General features: G+C 39.6%; 1 long non-coding RNA gene across 1 annotated transcript; it reads left to right on the top strand.

The window, feature by feature from the left end:
- On the top strand, nt 7,482-8,365 carry LOC109228220. The gene is made up of 3 exons (XR_002068342.1): nt 7,482-7,803; nt 7,885-8,016; nt 8,104-8,365. It is a non-coding gene; the product is annotated as an uncharacterized LOC109228220 (long non-coding RNA).

The raw sequence follows: 8,780 nt of genomic DNA, 5'->3' as shown, positions 1-8,780 counted from the left end.
CTACTTGTGGAGATGTCTGCTTACTTGCTCGATATTGAAGGAACTCATTATATTTCCCTTTAGATAGAAAATCCGTAGTTACCTGAAGTCTCGGTCTAGGCAATATAAGCATTTTTGGGGGGAAAACCATGTAAAGAATAGCATATTTCACGAGTGTGTCCAAGTTTATGACAAGAAGAACACTTGGGTCTAGATCGTCCAAAACGACCTCCTCCTCGTCTATTCTCCATAGTTTGAGATGCCTGATTGTTTACTGTCTGGGATGCGAGAACAGAGGAGTCAAGTGTCTGTGATGAGATCATTGGATGACTTGGTGTTGCAGCGAGGCGAAGTAATCGAGAGAATAATTCATCAACTGTGTGGACAGTCGGACTAGCCAAAATCTGGTCGCGTACCGAATCAAGATCATTAGGAAGTCAACAAGGGTAAGAACTAGAAACATCTTCTGTCGCTGCTCTTGTTGCTTTTCCACACTAGCAGAAACTGGTATCAACTTCTCAAATTCCTCCATAATTGCATGTACTTGTCCCAAGTAAGTAGACATATCTAATTTCTGTTTCTTTAAGTTTGTCATCCGCGATATCACGTCATAGAAACGAGATATGTCATTAGTGTATAAAGTGCTTTTTTCCAAACCAAATAACATTTCTGGAATGGACGAAACAAGGGCATCAACTTGGAATCAATCGATTGCCACATAATACTACATAACTGAGCATCGATCTTTTCCAAAGTGCTTTGGCCTTTTCATCTCTTTCGCTAAACTTTTTGATTAAATGATCTTGAACACCTTGACTTAAATGATCTTGAACACCTTGACCTTTACACCTCAACTCGACAGACGAAGCCCAAGTTAACTAGGTTGAACTTCCCATTTGTTACTTTGATAGTTAAATAGTAGTAAATAACCCTAATCCCATATGTATTAGGAGTAGGACATGTATTATATATATAGGGCTCATTGTATCATTGTTAAAAATAATCAATAATATTCTCCCGTGCATTCTCACATGGTATCAGAGCAACCGTGAGAAATTTATCGCTGTGCATAAATTCCAGCGACTCCGGGAAGAGAAAACAGTCAACCGGAAGCCCTTTTTCAGGCAAAAACAGGTCTGTTCGCAAGAATCATACTATCCGTCAGTGTTGTGCAAAAACCAACACCACGAAAAAGTAGATCAGAGCTCGGCGACCAACCCATTAAAAATCTCCAGCAGAAAAGGTTGCACGCGCCCCCACGCGCCGCCGGAAGAATTTTTCCGGCGAAGTTCCGACGCCCATGCGCCGGCGCATGAGGCAGTTTCCGGCCAGAATTTGGTAAAATTCCTTCAGGGCAGTGTCTTCTCCTTGCAAATCAGAGCATACCCATCCAATTTAAATCAAATTCAGAGCACTTTTATATTTTTCCGGCGTGAACATTGATTTTTCCGGCGTGAACAGTAATTCCCAGAAAATTTCTGCTTTTTCGGCGCAACATTATAATGGCATTCGTATCAGAAGCCTTTAACTCACAATCTGTTGGATCCAATTTGTTGAATCCAATCCAGTTGGTTTCTTTATCAGATTATATTGAGTTCCTTCAGTACAAAGCACGTAAATAGACATCTTCAGGACTAGCCTCCGTTGTTCCAACAAATAGTAGCGTGACTTGTGTCTCCCAACCTTCAACCTCTGAGTCTTGGGTCATTGATTGAGGTGCATCTGATCATATTTCTGGTAACAAATCTCTTTTCACTAGTATTTCATCTTCTCAATCTCTTCCAACAGTCACAATGGCCAATGGGTCTCAAGCCATGGCAACTGCAATAGGTCAAGCAAGTCCACTTCCTTACCTTTAGACTCAGTTCTTTATGTTCCTGGTAGTCCTTTTAATCTCATAGCCGTTAGTCGCTTAGCCAAATCACTTAAATCTGCTGTTTTATTTCTTGATGGCCTTGTTTTTATACAGGAACGCAGTACATGGCGGATCATTGGTACCGGACGTGAATCAGATACACTTTATTACCTTATCCTTGCAAAATCACATGGACTCGCATCTTGTCTTCCTCCAATAACTTGTCCCGTTACTGATTCACCAGATTTATAACATAAACGGTTAGGACATCCCAGTTTGTCAAAGCTTCAGAAAATGGTACCTGGCTTATCTCACTTGACCACTCTAGAGTGTGGGTCATGTCAGCTCGGTAAGCATACCCGCTCCCATTTCTTGCGGCGTCTTGATAATCGAGCAGAGTCACCTTTTACTTTAGTCCATTCAGATGTTTGGGGTCCTAGTCGGGTCAGTTCTACCTTGGGATTCCGCTACTTTGTCAGTTTCATTGATGATTATTCCAGGTGCACTTGGATATTTTTGATGAAAAATCGATCTGAATTGTTTTCTATTTTCCAGACCTTCCACGCTGAAATTCAAAATCAATTAGGGGTTTCTATCCGCACATTTCATAGTGATAATGCCCTAGAGTATTTGTCTTCCCCATTTCAGCAGTTTATGAACTCCCATGGGATTATTCATCAAACATCTTGTCCGTACACATCCCAACAAAATGGGGTAGCTGAAAGAAAGAATAGACATCTTATTGAAACTGCTCGTACCCATTCATACAATCTCATGTTCCGCTGCGTTTTTGGGGGATGCAGTTCTTACATCTTTTATCTTATTAATTGTATGCCATCTTCAGCTATCCAAAATCAAGTTTCATTCTCTGTCCTGTTTCCCCACTTACCTTTGTTCTCTCTTCCACCCCGTGTCTTTGGGAATACGTGCTTTGTTCATGACCTTACTCCAGGAAAAGATAAGTTAGCTCCTCGTGCTATTAAGTGCATATTTCTGGGTTACTCAAGAACGCAAAAGGGATATCGATGTTATTCTCCTGACCTTCCACGATTTCTTATGTCTGCTGATGTTACCTTCTTTGAAACCCAATCATACTTCACAGGTCCAGTTAATCACTTAGATATTTCTGAGGTGCTACCAGTTCCTTCTTTTGGAGATTCAGTCCCTATCTCCCATTCATCTTCCTCCATAGCTCCACCACCTACAGTTCCGGTTGCAGCTCCACCACCTATAGCTCCAGTGCCATCACCGAGTCCAGTACCACTACCTACTCCAGTTCCACCAACTATAGCTCCAGTGCCACCACCTAGTCTAGTTCAACCTTCTACAGCTCCACCACTCCTGACTTATCATTGTCGTCCGCGCCCAGCATCAGGCCCAGCTGATTCACGTCCTACGCCTTACCCTGCTAATACTGCGGGCTTGTCTCCTCTTAATCAACCGATTGCACTACGAAAAGGTATACGGTCCACACTTAATCCTAATCCTCATTATGTCGGTTTAAGTTACCATCGTCTGTCATCATTCCATTGTGCATTTGTGTCATCTTTGTCTCTGTTTCCATCCCTAAGTCTACATGTGAAGCACTGTCTCACCCCGGATGGCGACAAGCTATGATTGACGTGATGTCTGCTTTACATACGAGTATACTTGGGAGCTTGTTCCTCTTCCTTCGGGTAAATCGACTGTTGGTTGTCGTTGGGTGTATGCAGTCAAAGTTGGTCCAGATGGCCAGGTTGATCGAGTTAAGGCTCGTCTTGTTGCCAAAGGGTATACTCAGATATTTGGACTCGATTACAGTGATACTTTCTCTCCCGTGGCTAAAATTGCATCAGTCCGTCTTTTTCTATCCATGGCTGCTGTTCGCCATTGGCCTCTCTATCAGTTGGACATTAAGAATGCTTTTCTTCACGGTGACCTTGAGGATGAGGTTTATATGGAGCAACCACCTGGTTTTGTTGCTCAGGGGGAATCTAGTGGCGTTGTATGTCGGTTGCGCCGGTCCCTCTATGGTCCAATGCAGTCTCCTCGAGCCTGGTTTGGTAAGTTCAGCACAGTTATTCAGGAGTTTGGCATGACTCGTAGTGAAGCTGATCACTCTGTATTTTATCGACATTCTGCTTCAAATCTCTGTATTTATCTGGTCGTTTATGTTGACGATATTGTTATTACCGGCAATGATCAGGATGGTATTAGTAAGATGAAGCAACATTTCCTTCAGCACTTTCAGACTGAGGATCTGGGCAGATTAAAGTATTTTCTGGGTATTGAGGTCGCTCAGTCTAGCTCGGGTATTGTGATCTCACAACGGAAGTATGCTCTAGATATTCTTGAGGAGACACGAATGATAGGTTGTAGACCTGTTGACACTCCGATGGATCCGATTCTAAACTTCTGCCAGGACAGGGGGAGCGTCTTAGCGATCCTGCAAGATATAGGCGATTGGTTGGTAAATTAAATTACCTCACAGTGACTAGACCTGACATTTCCTTTCCTGTGAGTGTTGTGAGTCAGTTTATGGATTCTCCTTGTGATAGTCATTGGGTGCAGTTGTCTGCATTCTTCGGTATATAAAATCAGCTCCAGGCAAAGGCTTATTGTTTGAGGATCGAGGCCATGAGCAGATCGTTGGATACTCAGATGCTGATGGGCAGGATCACCTTCTGATAGACGTTCTACGTCTGGATATTGTGTCTTAGTAGGAGGAAATTTGGTGTCTTGTAAGAGCAAGAAACAGAATGTGGTTGCTCGGTCTAGTGCAGAAGCAGAATATCGAGCAATGGCTATGGCGACATGTGAGCTAATTTGGATCAAACAGTTGCTCAAGGAGTTGAAATTTGGTGAGATTAGTCGGATGGGACTTCTGTGTGATAATCAAGCTGCTCTTCATATTGCGTCAAATTCAGTGTTCCATGAGAGAACTAAACACATTGAGATTGACTGTCACTTTGTCAGAGAAAAGATACTCTCGGGAGATATTGCTACAAAGTTTGTGAAGTCAAATGATCAGCTTGCAGATATTTTCACCAAGTCCCTCACTGGTCCTCGTATTAACTACATATGTAACAAGCTCGGTACATATGATTTATATGCACCAGCTTGAGGGGGAGTGTTAGAATAGTTATGTAAATAGGAGTAAATAACCCTAATTCCATATGTATTAGGAGTAGTACATATTATGTATATATATATATATAGGGCTCATTGTATTGTGTTTAACATATGTCAATAATATCAACAATATTTTTTCCCGTGCTTTCTCACAAATACTTGATCGAGCAAACACATTTTGCATTCTACTCTGCACAACTAAGGTGGCCTTTAGTCTTTACCCAAAAAACTGAAAGTATATCTAGTGCAAACAACAACAACAACAACAACTACCCAGTAAAATCTCACATAGTGGGGTCTGGGAAGGGTAATGTGTACGCAGACCTTACCCCTGCCCCGATAGGGACAGAGAGGCTGTTTCCGATAGACCCTCGGCTCAGGAAGACCAAAAAGTATATCTAGTGCATGATGGATAAAAATCAAAGGTGTAAGTATGAGGGATCTTGCTCAAGTTTCTGCTTGTAAGTGAACTGTATTTTTGTAGTTACCAGGTTCTTATTGTAGCCATCCAATCAATGCAAATGAAATGTGTGCACGCGTATTCTTACTTGGTAGGTATTACATCCCAGTATGACAGTATCACAGTTCTCCTACCCTTGTCCTCGTGCCAACTACTGTAGCTGTGATTTGCATCTCTGATTTCATAAAACAGAAAATACAAAAAAACAAAGTTTATTACTTTTGATTGTTTATATAGTCTAGGTTCTAGTTAACTTTCTAAGTTTTCTCTAATATGAAAGATAACAATGATGAGCTGAGAATGCAACCATACAGCTTTTGAGGGGACCTATTCTAGGTGACATTAGTAAAGGGGTAGTGTCTGTTCATTCTTTGAGCTATTTGAAGGTACTAACTTGTATGCCTTGTTTGTATCCTATGATGATATATTTGCCTGGTTGTGTGCATCGATGCTTCTATGTCCTTTCTATACCTGTCGAATTTGTGTACAAATACCTAGTTTGTTTAGAGGAAAAACCGGATTAAGTAAGAATAAAGCAACACTTTGACATCTTTTAAACTAAGGAAGGAAATTTTTTTGTTCAAAGATCTTGTCTGAATCTCAAAAGCATCCAATTGAAGATATTATGTTCATTCTAAGGAAAGTGGCATCAGCCATCAGCCATCAGCCATCAGCCATAGGAAGTTATTCTGTCAGAAGTTTTATCATGGCCTTCGATTAACAACATATATATCCACGCGTACCATGTTGGGTAATGTGAAATGGTACGGTGAGACAGAAGGAGACTAAATATAATATCAGTAAAAGTCAAGCAAAAAAGAAAGACATATTCTGTTGTCCGGTTTGTCTTTGAACTGAATAACTTGATTTTGAGGATTCACTAGGAAAGTTCCTACTTCTGTATTAACACTGCCGCTGTCATATTGGCTCTGTTGTTCCTGTGGACGTCTATGAGTTTCTGGAAGTCCATTCTATAAACATGATAACCGGATCCTCTTACCCTTTAAAACTACAAGAAAATAGAAACATATGTACAAGGAACCATACAAGGCAGTTGGCTAGATTTACATAGACCTGGTTGACTGGAGGAAATAGAGAATAATGAGATTGCTGTGAATATGATAAAGAAATCTTTGAGCGAAGAAGAGCGGGAATAAGCTCCCATTTAACTAGGCAGGGTCTGTTGGATGAGGGCAAATAAGACAGAATTGTGATTTCGATAAAAGCTTACAGATAGTGTACACTTATGGAAATTAGAATAAGTTGACCAGGGGAATTTACACGATGAGTCCTTCAAATGGTCTTGGTTGGTCCATGACTCTGTGGTCAACCAATACGAATACAAGAATGCATATGGCCTTGATTGGTCCACGAGTCTATGGTCAACCAATACAAATACAGGAATGAGCCCTCAAATGCTCTTGATTGATACATGAGTCTATGGATCAACCAAGGCAAAGAAAGGGACACTCTATGTGATAACAACAAAGTAGTGTGATTCTATAAAGTTAGAAAATAAGCTAAAAATATAAGTACATAATAACACAAGCTATTAGCTAATTTAGATGACGGAAAAAAACTCAAATACATCATCGAACTTAACGAAATGGCCTATCTATGCCACTGACATTACCATTTTGGGACACATATACCATTACCTGTTAACGAAACCCTACTACTATCAGATTTTGTCACCTGCCATTATGTAAATCCGTCATTACTTACCCCCCCCCCCCCCTCCCTTTTACGGTTGACATCTGTAAGTCGTTTCGTTAAGTTTAATGGCATACTTTATTTTTCCAAGCAACCACCACATCCCAATCAATGTTAACATTCTAAATTTTCTCCATTGAATCGTTCTTTCTTTTCTTCTGTTTCTCTATTGAATAGCTCGATTTTTGTTATTCCTGAATCTCAAATCAAATGTCATATGCTTCTTCCTAGGAGATTATCTTTCAAATATAAGCCTTTTATTTTGGTGAGTTTTTTGTGCAATATGTCCTTGATTATTGCACTTTCTTTGTTGGTAATCACCAATATTCGTACTTTTTGGTTGTCTTATTCGATTTCTGCAGGCATGTATGTAATTTCTCTGTTTTGCTCATGCAAATTGGGAAATTTATACCCAGGTGCAAGTTTGTGAGAAGTACTGCAGTGTTATTTGTTCTTTGGATAGATATTTGAGCTAGAATCGATGAATGATTTTACATAATACGTAGAAGATCCCAAAATATGAGAAAATTGGGTGTTACGTGAAGTGATACTTGTAACAATTCGATTACGAGAGAATCAAGAAATACAATGATTTTTATGCGTAAATAAAAGTTCACGAGAGTCGAAACTTTTGATGTAAAAGGGCGACCACAACTATGATAGTGAGTCGACTAGCTTTCACCAGGTAGAAAGTTAGTCCTTTTTCTCTCTATTTTTACCAGTTTTTAAGTTGTCAATATTGTGATGTACCATTTCTGTTTTTCAGGTATTTAGTTCACTCACAAGAGCAACATTTGCACTCAATGTGATATTTGAAAGCATTGAAAAGAAGCTATGCCATGTGTGTGCTATCAATTGCAATTTTTCACTTTGCAATGGTTATGAATTTGCTCCTAAGGTTAACTGATCTTTCTTATTGTTTCTTGTAATGCATTTTTTTTAAACAATGAAAAGTTCCTTCTTATAATACTTCTTATATTTGCAGCTTGAAGATGTGGGATTATCTTTTTTGAGAAATCCCATTGACATCATAGTAGTGAGCAGTATACCTTTACTGATCCTTCATTGTGGAGTTTGAACAACTTCTTGATAGATGCTACACATCTCTGCTTGTTCACTTCCACTCATTGTAGAAATCTACAGGGTGAGTCATCCATCCTTGAGTTATATGCATTTACATTTGCAGCAAGTGTGAGGAAATTTGTGCACCTCAAGTACAAGAGTTCCGCTGTATAAAACACAAAAACTCAGGGAGCAGGTAACGCTGACTTTTTTATACACAACCTTGTAGTTTCTAAACTTTGTGGTCACATTAGGCGCTTTGTGTTATGCTGGTTTTGCAAGTGGAGTGACCACTTCTAATAATTTGCAACTTGAAACAGTACCTCCAAAAGATCATGTTTTTCACAGTTTAAATATTTTACATTTACTCTGTAATTCCTCTATACCTAAAAATATAGACAATTTCCTGCAGCTCTTGAACTCAATGAATTAATGGATTCACAATAGAAGCTTGATGGTTGACTAGATAGTTGCATATTCTATGTAAAACAAGATAGTTTCACACTATTCAATCATCACTATTCACACTTTTGGCTCATTGTGATAAGATTCTATTATTAGTCCAATGTTGTTCGTATAATATTTTTGATAACTAGCCAA

This window comes from Nicotiana attenuata, chromosome 6 (genome assembly GCF_001879085.1).
Source record: "Nicotiana attenuata strain UT chromosome 6, NIATTr2, whole genome shotgun sequence".
Taxonomy (NCBI): domain Eukaryota; kingdom Viridiplantae; phylum Streptophyta; class Magnoliopsida; order Solanales; family Solanaceae; genus Nicotiana; species Nicotiana attenuata.
The sequence above is the reverse complement of the archived record's forward strand: the minus strand, read 5'-3'. Positions and strand labels throughout refer to the sequence as shown.